This window comes from Triticum aestivum, chromosome 4B (assembly GCF_018294505.1).
Source record: "Triticum aestivum cultivar Chinese Spring chromosome 4B, IWGSC CS RefSeq v2.1, whole genome shotgun sequence".
Taxonomy (NCBI): domain Eukaryota; kingdom Viridiplantae; phylum Streptophyta; class Magnoliopsida; order Poales; family Poaceae; genus Triticum; species Triticum aestivum.
Window position 1 is genome coordinate 549822332 of NC_057804.1, and position 10490 is coordinate 549832821.

Sequence of the window (10490 nt, forward strand, 5' to 3'; positions counted from 1 at the left end):
ACTGCGAGGCTCTTGTAAATAGCTGCTACTTCCTTCTTTTTTTGTGCCATATTATCGTATCTATATTGACTTGTTCCAAATACAGCGGAAAGCCCGTGCGGACCAAAAAGAACCTGAACCGAATGCAGTGCAAATCTTCAAGGATTGCCACACCAGCAAGATGAAGGGCATGAGCACACCAGTTCAAGCCGCTGTTGTAAGTCCTTACTCCTCCTGCCTTGAACTGATTGGTACTGTGATGTGTTCATTTAACTACTTGGTTTGCAGCCAATGTCAGTTACTCTGTTCACTTTTATACACAGTTGTCTTAACGTATCATTTCACCTTACATGGTTTAAAAGAGATGAAGGATATTCTTTTGGTCTTGATCTGTAATCTAGTTGTTATGTTCACGTGCGCACACAATGATAAAATAGCCTGTTTGTTTTATATCTGTTTGCCCATGATATGAATGATGTCATACTATGTTCATCCTACTTTAAACCATGTCTCTTTATCCTTAGATGTCAACGAATGTGAGGAAATAGACAATACAGTAGGCATGCTACATGGACATATGTTCCGAAAGTGATTTTATTATGTAGTTGGCACTACAATACATGCTAATGTATTACAGTAGTTCACCAAAATAAGTTATGTATAAACGTTTAACCTACTTTGTTTGTTTTTGTCTCATTAGTAACTCACTGGTACACTAATCTACAAGTTCAAACTTTCAGGAAGCTATGGAACAAATGATTGAACAGCCACAACCACCTGAAGGTGACGAGGCTACTACAGGCACAATGTCACCTCTTGCTGCAGTGCGTCAGTATCTCTCCACTAACAGTGCAAAAAGCACCTTCCTGCGTAATTCTGGGTTGGTTGTCAAGGTAACCTCGTCCAAATCGCCTACTGAACAAAATCTTCCTGCTAGACAGAGTGATATATCTGTGCTCCAGACACAAGTCCAATCTCTAATGGACGTTGTTTCGGAGACAAGAATAGTGGTTGAGAAATCCGTCAAGATATGAATGGTTTTGAAACCAGACTATCAGACGTTCGCTTCGTTGTTGAAGTGCAATGGCGGAAAAAAGGTGGAGATCGTGCTGCTCCATCAGATTCTACAGCCTGAAACATTAGCACTCAGGTCAAATGATATGTGCTTCTATACATCTGATGGTGCTTTTATCTGGAAGGACTGTAAACTTTATGCCAACAGGCCTTTTGTTGTATGATTGGAATTTATTTTGTTGTGATACAACATTTATGATGCTGCCACAGGCTGCAGTAATTATTACACTATTTTTGTATAGTGTAGGTTTATCTTAGTAATGTATTCGGACGAAAGCTTCGTAGGAGCCCAACATGCCAACATTCGTCGGGCCCATTCCAATTGGGCTAAAAACGATTACGGGCCGAAATTGGCATGTAGCCCACTAAAAATATCTGGGCTTAAATTAGCATAAGCTTTCAAATTTTTCTGGTAGGCCTGTGCCCATAGTGGGCCTTTAACAGGCCTAAACATAATTTGGGCCCTCAGTAAAAGTAGGCCGTTTACAGGTGTAAATATGTCGAGCCCATAAAAAACATGGGCCTTTAATAGACCGAAAGTGAGATTGGGCCCTGATTGTGCCAAATAACCCACTGGACTTAGCAGGCCGAAATGGTGGCCCATTTACGATGCGGATATTTGACAGGCCGAAATTCGGACGGGCCGTAAATGCGCCGACCTAATACACGGGCCTTTAACAGGCCGGAACTTCGGTCGGGCTAGATTATCGTCATTTTTATATGGGCCGTTAATGGGCCCGATATGACGTTGGGCCACATATGGCCCATGGTTTACGTCCGGCGTTAACGGGCCGAAAATGACAACAGGCCGAAAGTGGGCCAAATCTATAGTGGGCCTCTAACAGGCCGAATGAGAGACATGGCCGAATATGACCCAAATCCTTCACGGTCGTTTATGGCCTGAAAGTTTTGATGGCCTGTAAATGGGCCCAAATGAAGTCGGACCTTTAACAGGCCGGAAATACACCGGGCCGTAATTCGGCCCAATTACTTAGCGGACTGTTAACGGGCCAGAAGTGACCATGGGCCGCATTGATGACAAGTTTAGACCAGGACGTTGACGGGCCGATTTGACAGAGAATGTTGGGCCTTTAGCTGGGTCGGCCCATTATGGTCTGCAGAATCTTGTGGGCCTTTAGCTGGGTCGGCCCATTGTGGTCCGCAAAATCTTGTGCGCCTTTAGCTGGGCCGACCTATTATGGTCCGCTAAATTTTGTGGGCCTTTAACTGGGCCATCCCATTATGGTCCGCTAAATCTTATGGGCCTTTGGTTGGGCTGGGCCATTTAAACTTTGTGGGCCACTTTTGGGCCGTTCCACATGTCAACATATCATATGCCCATCTCGATCGTTGGATGAGTGACACCTGTGCCAACGCGGAGCTGACACGTTGATCCGTTAGCCAATGAGAATTTTACACGTGGAAAATCGGCATTGGTCGTGGCTATTAATGGGTTATCGGATCCAAAATCCGACCTAATAGCTTAACGGCGTTCCGTTACGGTGGATGCCACGTGTCGGTCACCCTTTGACGAAAGCACTTATGTGACGCGCGATTTATCGTCATAGAAGTGGACACTTCCATGATGATAATTTTGGTAATGTCATGGAACACTTCTACGACAGCACAGGTATGACTATCTTGATTCTGTCATAAATTTGTCATGGATGTACATGCATGACAAAAAACGCGACCTACTGTGACAAACATGTATCATCACGGAAGTGTATTTTTTTGTAGTGTTTGGTTTTCCTGCTTAGGTTGAGGTAGCCAGTTGTGCCGCGTGTGCCCTTTGTTAGGGCGGTCGAGTCCGTACTTCTCGATGGCCAGGATCTTGGTCCATCGCTGTATTAGCAAATCCTGTTCGGCCTTAAGCTGCTCTTGCTTCCTTTGCAGACTCTTTGAAGTGGCTATGAGTCGTCGCCTAAAGCGAACTTGTTCCACTGGATCTTCAGGCACGCCGAATTCGTCATTGTCGAGGCTTACCTCGTCTTCGGAGGGGCGTGTATAGTTGTCCCTCTTCAATTATCCCACCGTGGCCTGTATGGCCTGCTTGATGGTTGGCTGATCAGGACTGTATTCCTCTTTGGTACTATCTAGATCATCTCCGGGACCGGTATTGATGTGGCGGGGTTTGGAGTGGCGCCGAAGACGCCCATGTTTTGTTTTTCCTCCCGAGGGGTTGTCCTCCGCTGCCATGTCGCCATTGGTTTCTTTCGGAGTGTCCACCATGTATATATCGTTTGGAGAGGTGGCTGTCCACTGCCTTGTGAGTGGTGGCTTCTGTACGTCTCCGGCATCGTCGTCCATACCGTCGATGTCTTCGAAGTCAAAGTCGAGCACATTGGTTGAATCATCGATCGTGGCGACAAAGTGGGTGGTGGGTGGGCAGCGAATTCCTTCGTCGCCTGGTTCCCACTCAAGCTGGACATAGTTAGGCCCAGAGCCTCCTGACAAAGAGAGGGACTCCAATGAGTTCAGCATGTCGCCAAAGGGCGAGTGCTAAAAGATGTCCGCAGCGATGAATTCCATTACCGGAGCCCAACCTGGCTCGGCTGGCTCGAGAGTGTGCGGACTAGGACCAACCACCGGATACGAGTCCGGGGGCCCAGGGTTACAGGCCTCCACAGAGGTGGGACCTGTGTTCGGCTCCACCACCGATGAGTGTGCGGCTTGCGGTGCGGGGTTCAGCCCTCCGTCCATAGGCAACACAACTAGCCCAGGATTTAGATCCGGGACTGCTTCGGGGATGATGTCCCGGGCACTATCTGACAGCAGGTTTAGGCCGTGCTCGTCGTGGCTGTCCGGCGCTCCTGGCGCAGCCTCGAATCCGTCGAAGATCAAGTCTCTGCGGGTATCTTCCCTGTAGTTCAAGTTTCCGAACCTGATCTGGTGGCCAGGGGTGAAGCTGTCGATCTGCTCCAACAAGCCAAGCGAATTGGCCCATAGTGCGAAGCCGCCGAACACAAAGATTTGTCCGGGGAGAAAAGTCTCACCCTGGACCGTGTTGTTGATGATTGAAGACACCATCAAGCCTCGAAGCGACGACACAGAGGAAATCTCAATGAAAGCACCAATGTCGGTGTCAAAACCGGCGGATCTCGGGTAGGGGTCCCGATCTGTGCGTCTTAGGCTGATGGTAACAGGAAGCAAGGGACACAATGTTTACCCAGGTTCGGGCCCTCTCGATGGAGGTAAAACCCTACTTCCTGCTTGATTAATATTGAAGATATGTGGAATACAAGAGTAGATTTACCACGAGATCGTAGAGGCTAAACCCTAAGAGCTAGCCTATGATGGTATGATTGTAATTGTGATCGGCCTTCTAAGGACCATGCTCTCCGGGTTATATAGACACCGTAGAGCAAGGGTTTACATGGAGTCGGTTACAAGGAAGGAAACATAATATCCGTATCGCCAAGCTTGTCTTCCACACAAAGGAGAGTCCCATCCGGACACGAGCCGAAGTCTTGAGTCTTGTATCTTGATGCTTCTATAGTACGGACGATGAATATAGTCCGGCTGTCCGGATACCCCCTTATCCAGGACTCCCTCAGTGGGCCTCTAGGATTTATTTAGGAATTTATGAAATAGTTATTGGGCTATCCCAAAATAGACTAAATTCCAGCAATCCCCCACCAGATCCCAAAGGCACACAAAATTTGCCTTTGGTTCCAAAACACTATTTTATATACTTGTACTACAGTGGAGACTGTTAAGTTGAACTTCCACCTAGAACTCTATGCTACACTAGTAAGCAACTTGGACAGTGGACTGGGCCTTGAACTGCAAGTTTTCTGCGAATCTAGCTTCACATAAAGCCTTGACCGATACGTGGCTACCGTGGGTCTTCCCCGCAGGTGGAGCTTATGCGTCATACTCCAAGACCTATCATGAGTTTACTAGAGAGAAACCTACTCTCATAGATTGCGACGTTTAACAAGCATACTCATATAGGTGTGTTCTTCAAAAGATGTTCTGCATGACAACATCTCTGCTTCAATGAGCCTCTTAGAACACATTAAGATATACATCAACCTGCCATGCAGATTTAGGAGAGTATTGCATCTTCATGGAGTGGTATTTTTAATAGTAAAGGTACTCTCCTCCCAGTTGACCAACAACTTGTCTTCCACATCTAATTCACGGGATCTCCGATCACAAAGGATAGGTTACCACTGTGAACAACTCATATTGTGGGTCTCATACCCATCTCCCTCGATGCATTATCTATCACATTATGTGATAGACCCTTAGTAAAAGGATCTGCCAGATTTTTAGACATTTGGATACAATCCAACGCAATAACTCCGGAGTTTCTATTTTTCTGACAGACTTTAACCTTCTCTGAATGTGTCTTGATGACTTCATGTTGTCCTTTGAACTGTTCACTTTCGTGATCACAGTTTGATTATCGTAGTTCATAAGGATACCCGGTACAGGTTTCTCAACAACCGGCAAGTCATTCAAGAGCCGACGAAGCCAATCTGCTTCAGCCATAGCTGTATCTAGTATTGTGAGTTCTGCTCCCATTGTTGACCTCGTTAAGATAGTCGGCTTGCAAGACTTCCAAGAAACAGTGCCACCTCCATGAGTGAATACATATCCGCTCGTGGCCTTTATCTCATCAACATCTGAGATCCAGTTTGAGTCACTATACCCTTCAAGCACCTTTGGGTGCCTAGTGTAGTGAATTCCATAATTTGAAGTGCCTTTCAAATAATGCAAAACTCTCTCTAGAGCTTTCCAATGCACATCTCCTGGTTTTGAGACAAACCGGCTCAGTTTGCTAATAGCAAAAGAGATGTCAGGTCTTGTAGCACTGGCTAAGTACATAAGCGAGCCAATAATTTGAGAATATCTCAATTGGTCTCTAACAATTCTTAGATTCTTTCGAAGCAACACACTAGCATCATATGGTGTTGGAGAGGGCTTGCAGTCACTGTAACCAAAGCGACTCAAGATCTTTTCCACATAGTGAGATTGAAGCAATGTAATTCCACCATCATCGTCTCTCAACAACTTGATGTTCAGAATGACATCAGCCACTCCTAAATCCTTCATCTCAAAACAGCGAGATAGGAAATCCTAAAACTCCTTAATAACATTCAGAGTTGTTCCAAAAAGCATAACTCCCTCGCCCCCACCATGGCGATAGTACACACATTTGTCAGCTTCTTTCACAACAAAGCCTGCAGCTGTTAAAGTTCTTTCGAACTTCTCATGCCACTGTTAGGGTGCTTGCTTAAGTCCATACAAAGAATTCAGCAACTTGCACAATTTCCCTTCCTGACCATCTATTACAAACCCATCTAGTTGTTCCATATAAATTTCCTCGTCCAACTCTCCATTTAGGAAAGCAGTCTTAACATCCATTTGATGAACGAGAAGACCATGTGAGGCAGCTAGTGAAAGTAGAACTCGAATAGTGGTCAGTCGAGCCACAAGTGAGTAAGTATCAAAGAAATCTTCACCTTCCTTTTGGGTATAACCCTTAGCCATGAGCCGAGTGTCGGTGTCAAAACCGGCGGATCTCGGGTAGGGGGTCTCGATCTGTGCGTCTTAGGCTGATGGTACCAGGAAGCAAGGGATACAATGTTTACCTAGGTTCGGTCCCTATCGATGGAGGTAAAACCCTACTTCCTTCTTGATTAATATTGAAGATATGTGGAATACAAGAGTAGATCTACCATGAGATCATAGAGGCTAAACCCTATGAGCTAGCCTATGATGGTATGATTGTAATTGTGATCGGCCTTCTAAGGACCTTGCTCTCCGGTTTATATAGACACCGGAGATGCTAGGGTTTACATGGAGTCGGTTACAAGGAAGGAAATATAATATCCGGATCGCCAAGCTAGTCTTCCACGCAAAGGAGAGTCCCATCCGGATACAAGCCAAAGTCTTGAGTCTTGTATCTTGACGCTTCTATAGTCCGGACGATGTATACAGTCCGGCTGTCCGGATACCCCTTTATCTAGGATTCCCTCAGTAGCCCCTGAACCAGGCTTCAATGATGATGAGTCCGGCGCGCAGTCTTGTTTTCGGCTTTGCAAGGTGGGTTCCTCCTCCGAATACTCCAATGTTCCCATCATGACGAACAATGTCTGGCATCTTCATCAATGTTGTACTCCTCGGCTTCAGTGTATCAATAATGACCATTTCCATCTTCATCAATGTTGCATTTGCCACCCTTGGTCCTCCAGGCTAGCTGTCTATTTGAAGAGACGGGGATTCCCAGATCCAAACCTCACTCTCCCTCCTCGAGCAAGCATCCAATAGAGCGCCCAGAAAAAACCATTCCAGCATGGCCGGTCGTTGCAGCTCTTCTGCTCGCTCCCCTTGCCCCAAGCCGGGGGACTGGGGAGAGTGTTCAGTTTCTCATAGCCGCTTGATAAAGTTACAAACCCAAGGGCTCCTCCCGCTGGTGTTCATGGTCCCTGTTCGAGCCGGAGTGGCCACCTATAACGATGGAGAACAGGCGGAGAGATCTCCCAATCCGTCTCCAGAGGAGTGAATATGCCTAATTCCGCATCTGTTAAGGGGCGTCAGGTTTCCTATTCATCCATTCCTTCGTGGGCTTCTGGAGTTCTACAGCCTCCAGTTGCACAATTTTACCCCAGCCTCTATACTGCATATAGCAGGGTATGTCGCTCTTTGTGAGCTATTTCTAGGCTGCGAGGCCCATTTCGGATTATGGAAGAAGCTGTTCTGCCTTGTCCCCCGCAATCAGGGAGAATCCCTATGTCAAGTGGGCGGGGCCGAAGTTTGGCGTATCGCTGAGACCGGATACCTATCCGGTACTCCTAAGAAGGCACCAGATAACTGGGCTTCGGAGTGGTTTTATATTAACGACGCTCCCCTTCTGGATCCAGTCCGGACATGAGTCCCCACGTTTAGTAACACCCCGCTGAGGGCACGTCTAACTTGGCTCCCCCGAGGCCCCCAAGAAGAGGATTCCAGGGAAGTACATTTCCTGATGAGCAGGATAAAGTTACTGGCCCAATTGAAATTGGCGATAGTCGCGGTCATGGCAATTTGCATAATGCGGGGAGTGCAACCGCTTCAATATCGGAGCAATCCCATATGGCACTATAATGGGACAAACGATGCCACCCGCTGTGGCTGTAAGGGTCCGGACTCCCTCACCGCTCTAGCAAGGATACTGTCCGACCTGTACAAAGGAGAAGAGGAAGACTTCCTCCATATCAAACCGCAGGACGGATTCTCCATGTACAATCCCCCAAGCTGGGTAAGTCGTCATTTATTCTCTCGCTTCACTTACTATGGCGTTCTTTGCGAAAGTTACCCGCATCGATATTTCTGAGCAGGAACTGAGGAGGGACGTGGAATGAATTTCCATCCCTTCCCCACAGCCAGAGGACCCCGAAAGAGCCCTGGATCCGGTACTCAAAGAAGACCCATATGCGGCCGTGGAGCTTGTCGACGGGATATTTTATCGGGCGAGCCGTGACGGCGCCCCGGTGGCTATCACCGCTGATTATCCCGGATTGTTACCTTCGTCAGTGTAAGCCAAGCCGAAGACTCGATCCTCCGAAGAGGATTCTTTCCTGATGTCACGCCTTACCCCTGATACGCTGTGCTTTTGCAGAAGCGACGTTTGGAGCGCAGGGCCGAGCCCCTAGTGACCCGTCAGCCATAGGCGTCTGGATTGGGTAGGCTCAAGAGGAAGGAGGCTAGGACCGACACACCTCTACAAAGGTAAGGAAACCCTCTGTCATGTAATTTATTGTTATTTGAAGTATAACAATGCCCTTTTACATCTTGGCAGGAAGAGGAGTATCCGGACTGTATCCGGAGATCCTGGCAATCACGCCTCCACTAGTCGGGCTCCAGAACCGACTTCGAGAGAGGAGGCGGACGTAGGGCCAATGCCGCATAGTCCTCCAACAGAGGACGCAGATATGCTCTCTGCTATGAATTCTGAAGTAGAGAGCGCCATGAATCACTGGCGTCGAAGGGCCGTGCTTTGCCACAACATCTTTTCCAAAGAGGCATTTAATGCTTTCAGTTCGGGAGACGCATACATCCGAGCTGCTCAAAGTGGACTCGCCCGGGCGACAGTCCAGTAAACCCAAGATATATGGGTAAGAAAGTTTAATGAGCATATATATAGTAGTAGCCCCTGAGACTTGAAACGGTTGAAACAATAGTTTTAAGTATCAATTTATGCGCAGGTTCTTGTAGATAAGAATGAGCAATTGTCTCGGGAGCTATAGGAGTGCAAGACTCAACTCAGGGCCACGGTTGCCAAGCTAGAAGAATCCCAGAAGGCCTCCTCCGGTAACATTTATCTCAATTATATGAAAATGCACCAGTTGGCAACTGGCTGGTATGACAAATTTAACATAAAGTTCTGTAGACAACCCCGGAGTAAATTCGGAGGGCGGGAGGGATGACGAGTCGCATCTCCAGAGGCAACTAAAGGACGGTGAGCGCATTCTTACGCAAGTCAAGCATGATAATAATATGCTCCAAGATGCCAATGTTCGGCTGGACGTGGAATTGAAGGACGTCTGCGCGCAGCTGGCAGACTCCGTGAAGGAGAACAGAAGGCTTCGCCATGGCATTTATCGTAAGTGCCTAAACGAACCTGTAACGCCCCAGATTCGATGCACTAGGTGTCCGTCAATTATTCGCCGTCATTGCCATGTCATTTTCTTGCGTGTTTCAGTTTCCATGTCATCATGTGCATTGCATTGCATATGTGTTCGTCTCATGCATCCGAGCATTTTCCCCGTTGTCCGTTTTACAATCCGACACTCCTATGTCATCCGGCGTCCCCCTTTTGTCTCTTATCATGAGCGGGTGTTAAACATTCTCGGAATGGACCGAGGCTTGCTAAGTGGCCTTGGTACACCACCGGTAGACCGCCTGTCAAGTATCGTGCCATTTCGAGTCCGTTTGATACTCGAACGGTTAACCAGGGAACCGTAAAAGGCCTCTTTTGTGTGCAGCCCAACACCCCTCCAAAGTGGCCCAAAAACCCATCCAAACCCCCTCCATGCTCTCCTCTGTTTGATCATGATCGTGTGGGTGAAAACTGCACCTCATTTGGAGTCTCCTAGCTCCCTCTACCTATAAATATGTGCCCCTCCCCGATTTTTCGCGCAGATGAACCCTAGCCTCCTTCCACCTCGCACCGCCGGACAAACCCGTCCACGCCGGACATGTCCGCTGGCCCCATCGCCCGGCCAATCCCGTGCTGCCACCTCAGCGCTGCCGCCTCCGCGCCCAACCGCGTGCGGCCACGTCAGCCTCCGCGCAACTCCCTCCGCCGCCGGCCCGCGAGCCAAGGCGCGGCCCGCCCAGGCCCACGTACGCCGCCCCGCGCTCGCGCCCGACCCCGCCGCCGCATGTTCGGCCCCGCCGCTGTTCTTCCTCGCCGGCGCCGCCCGAGGGCCCCCATCGCCGGT